General features: G+C 41.1%; 1 protein-coding gene across 1 annotated transcript in view; it reads left to right on the top strand.

Moving 5' to 3' along the window:
- The first annotated feature begins 2,280 nt into the window (after positions 1-2,280).
- Positions 2,281-13,868, top strand: part of RANBP3L (RAN binding protein 3 like) — an 89,088-nt gene continuing 77,500 nt past the window's right edge. The window contains exon 1 of the mRNA XM_043514940.1: positions 2,281-2,459. The gene's annotated coding sequence lies outside the window, so the exon portion shown is untranslated. The remainder of the gene's footprint in view (positions 2,460-13,868) is intronic.

Raw genomic sequence — 13,868 nt, 5'->3', positions numbered from 1 at the left:
CAGAGAATTCTTTCCCAGGTGTCTTGCCCCCATGCTAAGGGTCCAACTGATTGCCACGTTTGGAGTTGGGAAGGAATTTTCCCCTGGTCAGATTGGCAGAGACCTTGAGGATTTTTTCACCTTGCTCTGCAGCATGGGTCACTTGCTGCTTTAAACATCTATAACTTGAAGTCTTTAAATCATGATTTGAGGACTTCAGTAACTCAGCCAGAGGTTATGGGTCAATTACAGGAGTGGGTAGGTGAGGTTCTGTGGCCTGCAATGTGCAGGAAGTAGACTAGATGATCACGATGGTCCCTTCTGGCTTCAGTCTAAGAGTCTATATCCATAGATTACAAGGCTATAAGAGACTATTCTGATCCTCTTATCTGACCTCCTGCATAACAAAGGTCATATTGAGATCCATACAAGAATAAACTGAGTTTTGCAAGGAAACAAAACCCACAACAGGACTGATTCATATAATTGCTTTATTTTAGAAAATCAGCAAAAAAGGAAGGGAAACTAATTATTAAAATCAAATTTTGGTTCAAAGTCTTGCACAAACATCAGGATGCCCTTCTTGTACTGGACAATACACTATCAAAAGGCAGTCTATAGCAGCTTTGTGGTTAGGAAATGTTCTGAGGATCACAAGACCAGATATGCAAAGTACACAGCTGCCCTGCCTCTTCCCCATAGCCCCTGCCCCTGCTCTGCCCAAGCCCTGCCTCTTCCCACCCCATCACAAGATCAGCACAGGCTTCCACCTCCTTGTGCCGGCTGGACAAATAAAGAGTCCCCACACCTTCTTTGGTGCTTCACCCTTGTGTCTCTATTTACAGTACAACTATATAGTCCCTTTTATTCCCCAACACCTACACCCATTCAGACTCTTCCCAAGATCTCCTAGCTGGTGAGGCCCCTTGCCTTTAGTGAGGCGATAAAGCTGTAAGCCTCCTATCCCCTCCCAGGCTAGCCTCCTGACTGAGCTTTCTCCAGGGCTTTTATAGCCCTTCCCTTCCTCAGCCCAGCTGCCGCTACTTAGCTCAAGTCATTGCTGTGAACTGGCCCTCATTAGGGCCTGCAGCTGGGCTCTCTGCTGGCTGCCTGAGCCCCTGCACCTAGCTTCTCTACCAGAAAGCAGGGCTTGGCCAGCATTTTAGCAGGGCATTCAAAAGATTTTACCCCTTTCCTGCCAGACACCCCTTCCCACTCCTGCTCTGCCCCAGTCCCACCCCCACTCTCCTGAGGACTGAAGCAGGGCTGGGCCTGCACTCACTGGTGGTGGGAAGTGCAGTAACCCAGCCCTAACTATGCTGCCAGTGAGTGCTGGGGCATGGTTTCCTTTGCCCCCCAAGCCAGCCCCCCCTGCCGAGGCCTGCATAGGGCCCCAGTATAGCTAGGGATGACCCTGCACAAGACCTCAACTCTCCCCTCTTCCAGAAGAAATGAGGGGCTTAATCATCCCTGGAAATACGAGTGTATTTCTCCCTGTGAGTTACTTTGCTATAATGATGAATGGTGGTAAAATAGAAAAGAATATTTTTCTTATCTGTTAATTTATTTTCTTTGAAATAACTTATTCACCAATCCCCACCCACTCTGTTAGGCAACTCATATGACAAGGCATTTCTTCTGTGCATAGGTGTTTTTAAAAACCCTTAACTTTCAAGTGATAAAAACACACTGGGTCGGTTCCTTCCTGTTGAAAATCATCAGCACTCCAGTTGAAGTCAATGGATGACACCAGTTTACACCATCTGAGGATCTGGAATATTATCTTTAAAGCTCAAGGGGGCATATTTTCAAAGGGACAGATAGAAGTTAGGCACTTAACTGCCCTTCATGAGATTTTTTTCCAGGGCATGAATATTTTTATTCAGCTTCTGTCAGATGTATTCATTTTGGAGCTAGGTCCTCTGAACAGCTCTGACTGCTCCTCAGAGCTCTCTAGGGAAGGACACTACCCAGTTGAGATGAATCAGTGGGCAAGCATTCTACTTCCAAAAAAGAAAAAGTAGTTTAGAAAAATAACCTTTTGGTGAGCTACATGTACAGCGCTCCTCCTGGGGTTTCTGGAGGCACACAGTTGGCCTGGTCTGAGACTGTTATAATGTTGCTACTGAGCCATCTGCTAGGAAGCACACAGGAATAGAGGCTTTGCAGTACTCTGAGCCACATCTTGCTCAAAGTAGGCATCACAGTGTATCCAGAAAGTGGGAGAGACCATTTCCAATTAGTTTTCAAACGAAGTAATTATAGGATATGGATTAACTGTGTAACTTTCCATTTGCAGAGAAAGATGTGACTCAATACTTCTCTACAAATGGAAAGTTCCACTGTTAAACAAACTCCAAGGTTCTTTGGCTGAGTCTTTGATTTTTGGCTTATGGGGATTCTAAGAAGGTTAATAAACTGAAGTTTAAATCTGTTGCACTGGAACTCAGTTTTCTTTTGGTGTTTTCAGCTTTAAAGAGGTAGGTGTAGGGAAGGGGTGTGTCTGTGTGTGTGACAGAAATATCTGAATATAGATAAATCTGTGAAAGAAAGAAAGAAAGATGTGCTTTGGTTTGCCTTTTCATTCAAAGCCTCAATATTTTTTTAATCTCATTTATCATTGTCATTCATCAGCTAGTATAAGTGCCACTATGTTCAAGTGTCCTGGCTTTTTAACAGGTTTCAGAGTAGTAGCCGTGTTAGTCTGTATTCGCAAAAAGAAAAGGAGTACTTGTGGCACCTTAGAGACTAACAAATTTATTTGAGCATAAGCTTTCATGAGCTACAGCTCACTTCATCAGATGCATTCAGTAGAAAATACAGTGGGGAGATTTATATACACACACAGAGAACATGAAACAATGGGTTTTATCATACACACTGTAAGGAGAGTGATCACTTAAGATGAGCTATTACCAGCAGGGAGGGGAGGGGCGGAAACCTTTTATGGTGATAATCAAGGTGGACCATTTCCAGCAGTTAACAAGAATGTCTGAGGAACAGTTGAGGGGGAGAAATAACATGGGGAAATAGTTTTACTTTGTGTAATGACCCATCCACTCCCAGTCTCTATTCAAGCCCAAGTTAATTGTATCCAGTTTGCAAATTAATTCCAATTCAGCAGTCTCTTGTTGGAGTCTGGTTTTGAAGTTTTTTTGTTGAAGGATAGCCACTCTCAGGTCTGTAATCGAGTGACCGGAGAGACTGAAGTGTTCTCCGACTGGTTTTTGAATGTTATAATTCTTGACGTCTGATTTGTGTCCATTTATTCTTTTATGTAGAGACTGTCCAGTTTGGCCAATGTACATGGCAGAGGGGCATTGCTGGCACATGATGGCATATATCACATTGGTAGATGCGCAGGTGAACGAGCCTCTGATAGTGTGGCTGATGTGATTAGGCCCTATGACGGTGTCCCCTGAATAAATATGTGGACAGAGTTGGCAACGGGCTTTGTTGCAAGGATAGGTTCCTGGGTTAGTGGTTCTGTTGTGTGGTTGCCGGTGACAGAGCCAGAAGAGTACCCAGAAGTCACCTACTACAGGACAGGCCCAACAAAGAAAACAACAGAACGCCACTAGCCATCACCTTCAGCCCCCAACTAAAACCTCTCCAACGCATCATCAAGGATCTACAACCTATCCTGAAGGACGAGCCATCGCTCTCTCAGATCTTGGGAGACAGACCAGTCCTTGCTTACAGACAGCCCCCCAATCTGAAGCAAATACTCACCAGCAACCACACACCACACAACAGAACCACTAACCCAGGAACCTATCCTTGCAACAAAGCCCGTTGCCAACTCTGTCCACATATCTATTCAGGGGATACCATCATAGGGCCTAATCACATCAGCCACACTATCAGAGGCTCGTTCACCTGCGCATCTACCAATGTGATATATGCCATCATGTGCCAGCAATGCCCCTCTGCCATGTACATTGGCCAAACTGGACAGTCTCTACGTAAAAGAATGAATGGACACAAATCAGACGTCAAGAATTATAACATTCAAAAACCAGTTGGAGAACACTTCAATTTCTCTGGTCACTCGATCACAGACCTAAGAGTGGCTATACTTCAACAAAAAAGCTTCAAAAACAGACTCCAACGAGAGACTGCTGAATTGGAATTAATTTGCAAACTGGATACAATTAACTTAGGCTTGAATAGAGACTGGGAATGGATGAGTCATTACACAAAGTAAAACTATTTCCCCATGGTATTTCTCCCTCCCACCCCACCCCCCACTGTTCCTCTGATATTCTTGTTAACTGCTGGAATTAGCCTTCCTGCTTGTCACCATGAAAGGTTTTCCTCCTTCCCCCCCCTGCTGTTGGTGATGGCTTATCTTAAGTGATCACTCTCCTTACAGTGTGTATGATAAACCCATTGTTTCATGTTCTGTGTGTGTGTGTGTGTGTGTATATAAATCTCTCCTCTGTTTTTTCCACCAAATGCATCCGATGAAGTGAGCTGTAGCTCACGAAAGCTTATGCTCTAATAAATTTGTTAGTCTCTAAGGTGCCACAAGTACTCCTTTTCTTTTTGCGAATACAGACTAACACGGCTGCTACTCTGAAACCTGTGATTATGCATGGCTTTTGAAGTGTGTCTCCTCGAATCTTAATAGGGTCTGGGAACTGAGAAGCAGTGCTGAATAGTTTAGGGGTTCTCCAGGGACATGCTTGGATATGCTAAGTAGTGGAGAAACATGGAGACACTTGTGTTTTTCAGTTGTTAAATGCAAAAATTACATGGGCTCACTATTAAGGTTGCAGAGTTAGAATCACAAAGTCAGGAAATGAACAAATGTGTCAAACAGCAGCATTCACTCAGATACGTTGTAGTTTATATTCCTGTTTTCTTTTTGTTAAATGTGTAGCTTAATATTACAGTATAATTCTTTGTCCAACATGCACCATAAAACATGAATATGGTTGAGTTCCAGTTGCTGTTGGAAACTAGCTTTTCCATTTCCTAACTTTTGTGACTCTAATTTCATGACAGATGTGAACGCAACATTAATTTTTTTGCATTTAATTTCCATGTCCTCTTTACAGTTAAGTGGGGGTTTGGGAAAAATGACCTATGGCTAATGATGTTAGCATTTCAATTGTCCAAATTAGGATTTGAAGTTCACAATTTATTAAGGTGAGTGTGCTGGGGGATGTGTGAGTTTACAGGGCACTGGCATTTCTGTTTACATGGTGGTAGCTGCATTTTCACAACAACAATAAAAGATAAAAATGTAGAGTTTTGCCATTTGTCAGGATCTCACCTTTGGCCCTTACAATTTCCCACATGGAAATCATTCTAGCAGCAACCGAAGCCTCTTGGCTTATCATGCTGGGCAAGGAGACTGGCGTAATGGATATGTCACAGAGAGTGCAGGTTTTCATTTGTGGAACTGGATGAAATATTCATAGTGAAGATTTTTTGTCAAAACTGCCTGTTCTTAGGTTTGTGAAATTCTTGTGAAACAAAAGCAATTTTACTCAAAATTTTCCAAAGATTTCAAATATTGGGTAAACTGGAACTTGGAATTAACTGCATGAGGCTCCTGTTGCTCTTTGTACAATTGTGTTGGATTAGAAGTCAGATGGTAATGAGAATGCTTACCATCTCTGTTTCTGTCATGTTCTTCTCTTTATTCCTGAAAAGAGGGGAGAAATTGACTGAAAGAAATGGATTATGCGGACCCTGAAATGCAAACTCAGAGCATGGAACCTGTCAGCAACAGGGCAGAGACTAACATGCATGATCCCTAGGATGTAAGTGTGTTCTTGTTTGTATAGTTAATAACTGGGAAGTGAGACTCAGCCAAGTTTATCAGTTCAACTTTTGTTTTCATTTTTTTTTCTTGATTTTTTTCAGTAAACATTGCTTTATTGCATCTAGTCCCTTAGTTCTGCCGTTGGTTCCTTGTCACTGCAACAAATCTTCTGGAGCCTGCTAGCACTGCTGAGAGTGCCAGCTAGAAGAGCTCACTCGAGCAGTGCAAGGCTCTCCTGTCCTGTAGGCCTGACGAACAAGTGACCCAAACTTTGACCCTGTCTCTTGAGTAGCAGTTTTGCTTCTTTTCGTTCTTTTTCTCCTTCAACTTTCTTTTATTGTTGCAGACACATGGATTTTAAAAAATGCACAAAGTTGTTTTGCACAAACATGGAAATAAGGTAACAACATCCTGGAATTGTAAATAAGTAGTGGTCCTAGATTTTTGGATCTCTAGAAATTGCCAGATCCAAGTATAGATTTATTTAGTTATTTATTTATTTATATCATATGACCTAAAGAAGTAGGTCCCAGTATCATGATTTTACTTGCAATGATGCTAGGTGATTTGTATTGATAAGTTAAATGCAATGGGTGAACAAGACAAAAAGAAAAATGAATCTCTGTATCTTATCTCTATACATAGAGATCTGACTCCTGAATCTCAACAGCCTCTCCTTATCAATCAGTACTGCAAATATATATCCACGTGGTTTAGCTTTGACTTACAATTTCCATTTTGCCTACATAACAGACAAAACTTTGTTTGCTCAACTGATGTAAAGTTCTGTTGAAATCAAGATGGATTGGACCTGACTTTCTGTTGCCCTGCATTTTGTATACTCCATTTATACTAGCGGAATGGGAGTCCAAAATGGATATAAAATGCTACTAACTCTGAATGGGTAGTGTTTTACACCTACTTTACACAATGTGAAGATTACATAAGATAAAGCGCAATGGAGAATCAGGTGCATCGTGCCTTCTATCTGTACTTTCTGAAAAGTTAAAAGCACAGAGTAAATCAAAGCTATGGTTTTGTAATTTATGAGGTTTTTCTTTACTTTTGTACAAGTTCAAAGGCCTTCTCTCATGCTATATCCCCAACTCCTTCAGTTGTCTCAAAGGAGAGTTCCATGGAAAGGGTTTGCAGAAATAAAATTGAGGATTACAAATCCCCCTCCAGAATGATGCATCTGCTGAATTGTTTTTAATGGAACTTTATATTACTTTTTTTTTTAATTTATCTACTGCTTTGGATTCAAGGCACTGGATTTTTTAAAGTAGCTACAAAGTATGTGCAGCTCTTCAGAAATGTATTAATACTTCTTTCCTTGGTTTCTATTTGATGGCCGGTAACTTCAAATGTTTTTGCAGGCGCTTTTTTCTATGGCATTGAATGATTTGTTGAATGTTTGATAATGAAGCACGTTAAAATGTTGATAACAAATATACATATTTGGTTTGCCACCATTCATGAGAATTTTAAAACTAAGGCTAAAATACTTGGACTTTCAGACAAAAGTGGTCAGATAGTTCTGTGCATAGATTGGTGGTTGTATATGGCCCTAAACAAATTAGTTAGAGAATGTTACATTTGTAACCTGGCTAATAGCATTTGCCTGAAACGCCACACCCTGTTATAGGAATTGGTCTGATACAAAAGGTTTAAGTGGGTTTCATTGACTCTGTGGCAGGTGGCTATTTCCTGACCCAGAAACAGTATATAAAGGGAAGTGAGAGAAGCTCTAGGGTATGGGCTGAGCAATCATGATATAGGAACACTAGACACAGCCAAGCCTTGTAGAAGGCTTAAGCTGAACTTTATCTTATTAACTTCTTTTTTAACAAAGCCAAGCCCCAGGAAGAGGGTTATTTGTTGAGTTTGCACAGTGTGGCATCTAATTGTGTTTTGGGTTATTAAAATGTTTTCTTAAATTATGCAAATAATAATACATAGCTCTTAAATAGTACTTTCCATTGGTAGGTCTCAAATCATTTTACAAAAGAGGTAAGTGTATCTCCATTTTACGGATGGGGAAACTGAAACATAGAGATGAAATAAGTTGCCCAAGACCACCCAGCAGGCTAGCAGCAGAGCTGGGAATAGATCCTGGGTCTCCCGAGTAGAGCTGGTCAGGAATCTTCCGATGAAATTGTTTTTTAAAGGAAGATACCAATTTGTCAAAACCAAAAGGTTCTACAGAAATGGTACAGTGTTGACAGACTTCCTCCCCAAACCTGCCTGGCTTCCTGCCAGCTTGCCTGGAGCGTTCCTGGGGACCCCAGGCTTCCAGGGTCCATGGATCTGAGGTAGCTTTGCCTTGCTTACTGCTGCAAAGTCAGGGACCACAGAGCTTCCAGGCTTCTTGCTGTGAAGCCCCAGCAGCCTAGAAACCCTGAGATCCGCAGCACCAGCCAGAGTACCAGGTTCTCCACTCTGTATGGCAGGGAACTCTCCACAATCCCGCCCTGGGTTTTCTGGGAAGAAGGCAGCTGGCTGCTCCATTTTGTTTTGAAAATATTGAACCAAAACCTCTCAGGGCTGGGGGAGGTGTCCCAAAACTAAAAATTTCAAAATTTTCTTTCTACAGGAAATTTTGAAAATTAGTTATTTATTTCCAAATACAAGCAAACACTTTTTTTTTTTAATATCAGAATTTCTTGTGGGCTGGAAACTAAGTTTCGAACAGCTCTGCTCCTCTTTTTCAATCCATTTTCTGTTCACTAGGTTACACTGCCATAATTTGCACAATTTCAAAACTTGTAGTAGAAACCATAATGATGGTAATAAATCATGAACAGATACAGCTGATGCACTTAGCATTCCAGTTCTGTTGCTTGAAGAGTCCTTTCTGACAGTGTCAGCTCTTCTGGGCTCACTGATTGGATTGTGGAATTGACCACACAGTAATTACAGAATCAGATAAAGTAGCTAAATGTGTAGAATTAAAAGTTGTTGCATTGTGTTGTTTTTTCTGATGTCCAGCATGTCCTTCCATCCTTGATCACAAAAAAAATTGACGTTTAGAATAGCAGAGAAAGTTGTCAAAATATGGCAATTTGAAGGAATATTTCAGGATGTCTGGTCAAATTCAGCCCTGATGTAATTAGGGGCAAACTCACTTAAAGTCAAAAGAGTTGTGCCAAGTGAACTGATCTGAATTGACTTGTAGATTTGAAGAACTAAAGCTAGAGACCTGAATCCAGGCTTAGTTAGCTAAACAAGTTGTTCGATTTTTTTCCCCAAGGCTGCTGAACACCTAAGTTTCTATTGATTTAATTGGTAACAGTGGGTACATGCTTAGCACCTCTGAAAACTAGATCTCAGATATTTCTGTGCTTTGATCTCAATATAGGTGCCTAACTTTTGTGGAAAATTTTCAAAAGGATCCCAACCCAGCCCCTAAATTTGCACCTGCACCTTGCACTGACAGTTACTTGTGCATACAATTTAGTAGCTTCTATAACCCAGGGAAGTACTTTATATACACAAATGAGGGATGCTGCATGTATATACTTGCAGCCACATATTGAGAAATTAAAATCTTTGAAAAACTGTGGCCCTAAAATGAAATACACATGCCCCAAACTCTTTCACACTAATAAAGAGTACAAATAATGGATTGTATTTCTATAGTGTCTTTCATATGAAGCCTCAGAGTGCTTAGCAGGTGATACCTTAACTGCTATAAAATTCATCCTGATTGGGCAGTGTCTCTCCATCTCAAAGGGCAGCGCTGGAATAGAAAGCAATTGTATACATCCTGCATGAGCAAGATACCTGGGAAGTGTAGTCAGTCAGTGACAGTCCTAAGGGTTCAGTCAATTCAGCTTCTAGATCTGTTTACCACTTGTATTGGCAAAATGCCAATAGGCCTCCAAATCTGTAGCAACCCCTAGCTCTTGTTTTGCATCATGTGTATGTGTTTGTCCTGGAATCCCAGAGGGCAGATTAAAGCAGCAGCTCCTGTGACTCTCTCCAGTTGGTAGTGCCAAATACTGCCCTCTCTGCTTTCAACAGGCTTCCTCAAGCCTTTTGCCTCCCTATAGCCTCTGGCATGCTGCTGTGCTAAGTGACCCAGGGCCAGCAGGGCTCAGAGCCTCTCTCTCTTCCTCCTACGTGACTTTGCCCATGTTCGGAAATATATCCTGTTTCAAGCCCTAGGGCTTCTGCCTGTATCCAGTAAATCAGCTTTCCTTGTGTACTCAGGCAGTAACTGGAGATGGCAGTAATGTGCATTTTCCTTCCACAAACCCCTCCTCCTCCTCCTTTTCCCCATTCAGTGCCTGACTGTGTTGTAATCCCTAGCTGTAGTCTTCTTGGCCCCTGGGGGCAGATGGAATGAGAACATGTTGTAAGTGTTAGTGATTTATCAGGCACAGCTTGTTACTCATCTAGAGCTTTCCCTCCATTCCAGCTGCCCTGCCACATAGTTAAACAGACAAGCATGTCACAGAGCTGGCACATGGACATCACCTATATTCCCCCTCTTAAATCAGGGATTGGGATTGGGAAAAAAGTGTAGGAGGAGGGGGAAGAACTGGTCAAATCCATCACTACACAGGGTCTGCACTGAGAGGAGAGTGCATACAGGATTATAGGAAGTTATTGACAGTAGACGGTAACCACAGGAGTAAACTACACTGCAATCAGCCTGATACGAATGCCTAGGCGGATGGCTGGGACACATGTTGCTTGGAACTAGAGAGGGGTTTAAACCAAAACTTCAGATACAAACTTTGGTGGTTTGGATCTCGAAAACTGAACAATTTTATCTTCGCTGCAGGGTGGAGTTATTGTTGATCTTACATCATGTAGGAATGACAGAATATTATGTTGCTATATGATATGAAAATTTTGAGCTTATAAAGTGTTGGTGTTATAAGAGCACCCAGAGCATGGGAAAGATGCCTGTTGGCTGACTGATTAATGTCTCTGCAAATAATTTTTTTAAAAAAGGGCTAACTTCACATTAAGTAGTAAATTACTCTGCACATAAGGATGGCAGAATATGGCCCTGAATAAACAAATAAAAAGTGAGAACATCATGCTGACATACACCAAATCTGCCCTGTTCCCTGAAACCCCTTTGTGTTGTCCTGCACCAATGAGGAAGAGGCCAACAGGGATAGTGCTAATGACCACAAGCCTCACGTTGCCATTTACAGACAGACATCATCTTCCTCTCCAAATGCAAACAGATGGACATCATAGCAAAAGGACTGAAGGTAAAAAATCCATTACAATCTACATACCACACAGACTATGCCGACAGCTTGTGCCACACTCTCTCAAAGAAACTGTGGAACCACCTGATCAACATCCTCTACAGCAAACAGGGAAAGATTGAGCTCTCAAAACTGGATACTCTCATAAAAAAACAACCTTCCACACAAACTTCCTCGTGGCTGGCCTTTACAAAAAATAGACAAGCCATTTACAACACACACTTTGCTTCTCTACAAAAGAAAAAGGACACTAAGCTATCTAAACTACTACATGCCACAAGGGGCCACAACAGTGGTTCCTGTAACCCACCTAGCAATATTGTTAATCTATCCAACTATACTCTTAAACCAGCAGAAGAATCTATCCTATCTCGGGGCCTCTCCTTTTGCCCCTCCACCCCCACGAGCATGATACAGTTCTGTCGTGACCTAAAATCCTATTTTCGACGTCTCCGACTCAAGGAATATTTCCAACACACCTCTGACCAACATATTAACCCACAGAGACCTTCCTACCAACACTACAAAAAGAAGGATTCTGGGTGGACTCCTCCTGAAGGTCGAAACAGCAGCCTGGACTTCTACATAGAATCCTTTGTTTGAACACTTTTAGCATATGTTTAGTTTTGTTATAACTGAATGTTACTTAGCTACACATAAGTTATAAGTTCTTTGGGCCAAGGATCGTCATTATTTTGTCTGGAAAGCACTTGGCATTATTTGGGTGCTGTAGAAATAATTAATTTGATTTTTTTATATAATTAAAAGGCTATAGTGCAATTAACTTCTTTGTTCCTCAGTTTTATTTTATATTTCTCTTCCATGTTGTTTCTTTACATTATTTGGTTCTGTTAAGTGGAACAGTAAAGAGATTCCTTTTTTCTTTTTAAATTCAGGAAAAGTGCTGGCCCTCTGCCTTTGCAGAGGAAAAAAGCACGAGGGCTCAGGGCCTGATCACTTTGGGTTAAAATCCACCCCTATGCAGAGGGCAAGCACAAAGCCCTCTTATGAGGATTTGTATGGGCCTTTGGTGCATAGTTTTTGTGCTGGCCTTCTACACAGGGTAGATTCCCCCCTGTGTCCTATGTTCATACATTCCAAGGCCAGGAGGGACCATTGTGGTAATCTAATCTGACCTCCTCTATAACAGAGGCTTTAGAACTTCCCCCAAATCATTCCTTTTGAACTAGGGTATATCTTTTAAAATAAATCCAATCTTCATTTTAAAAACTGCCAGTGACAGAGAATCCACCATGACCCTTAGTACATTGTTCCAATGGTTAATTGTCCTCACTGTTAAAGATTTGCACCTTGTTTTCAGTCTGAATTTGTCTAGCTTCAACTTCCAGTCATTGGGTTGTGTTATATTTTTGTCTGCTAGAATGAAGAGTCCATTATAAAATGTGTTCTCCAAGTAGGTACTTATAGACTGTGATCAAGTCACTCTTTAACTTTCTCTTTAAGGTAAATAGTTCGAGTTCCTTTAGTCTGTCACTATATGGCATGTTTTCTACTCCTTTAATCATTCCCAGGCCTCTTCTCTGAACCCTCTCCAATTTACCAACACCCTTCTTGAATTGTGGGAGTCAGAACTGGACATGGTATTCCTAGTGGTTGCACCCATGCCAAATACAGAGGTAAAATAACCTCTCTACTTCTCCTTGAGATTCTCCTTCTATGCATCCAAGGATTGCATAAGGCTTTTTTGGCCACAGTGTTGCACTGTGAGCTCATGCTCAGCTGATTAGCCACCATGACACCCCTCCCCAAAACTTTTTCAGAGATACTGCTTCTCTGAATAGAGTCCCCAGTGCTGTAAGTATGGCTATATTCTTTGTTCCTAAAATGTGTACATATTAAAATGCATGTTGTTTGCATGTGCCCAATTTTCCAAATGATCCAGAGTTCTCTGTAACAGTGACCTGTAGTCTTCATTATTTACCATTCCTCCAATCTTTGTGTTGTCTGCAAACTCTATCAGTGATTATTTTATGTGGATACAAATGATAAACAGTGCAGGGATGATCCACTGATACCTGTGTGCCCCAGTAGAAGCACACTGATTCCATCAGTTAACCAGTTTTTAATCAATTTAATGTGTGCCATGTTAATTTTGTCATTCTAACTTTACAATCAAAGTATCCTGTTTTATCACGTCAAAAACCTATCAGATGTTTAAGTATATTACATCAACATTATTACCTTTATCAATCTTGTAATCTCATAAAAATCAAGTTAGTTTGACAGGATCTATTTTCCATAAATCTAACTTGATTGGCATTTCTAATCCTTTATTAGTGAAGTCCTGTGTCAGCTGCTCCATGCTCTAAGCTGGAATCGATGTCCAACTAACAAACCTGTCACTATCTGTTATAATGTTAAGGCTATAATACTATTTAAAAACATCCTTCTCTGCTGAGTTATTTCTAATAGTAGTGCTGAATATTTTAAAAAATTAAACTGAAATTAAAGGTGATCTGCACATCTAAAAAATCCAAAATAAATATGAGCCTCCCCCAGCCAGAGCTCTCAAATGTACAGGATTTTGCATGATTGTCCATCTTTCATGTGAATCAGGGAGGCTGTTCTGGCGCACTGCCAAAGCGGCCATCATGCTATGGACAAGAGAGCTCCTCTTCATCTACATACATTGTAGTCTAGTTAAAAGTGCATTGAGCTAGAGACCATCAGTTCTAGTCTCATCTCTATTGACTCCTGTTCATATGTCTGTACCTTCAGTCATTATGATTAAAGCAAGGCCTCATACCTTACCCTAGAAGTCATTATAATTTCTCCATTTTACAAATAAGATTACTTCAAAACGAACTGGGAACTTAATATGGCAAACCCAAGATTTATCTGCATAGCATACTGACCTTCAG

The sequence above is a fragment of the Dermochelys coriacea genome, chromosome 5 (genome assembly GCF_009764565.3).
Source record: "Dermochelys coriacea isolate rDerCor1 chromosome 5, rDerCor1.pri.v4, whole genome shotgun sequence".
Taxonomy (NCBI): Eukaryota; Metazoa; Chordata; order Testudines; family Dermochelyidae; genus Dermochelys; species Dermochelys coriacea.
This window is presented reverse-complemented; position numbering and strand designations above follow the sequence as displayed.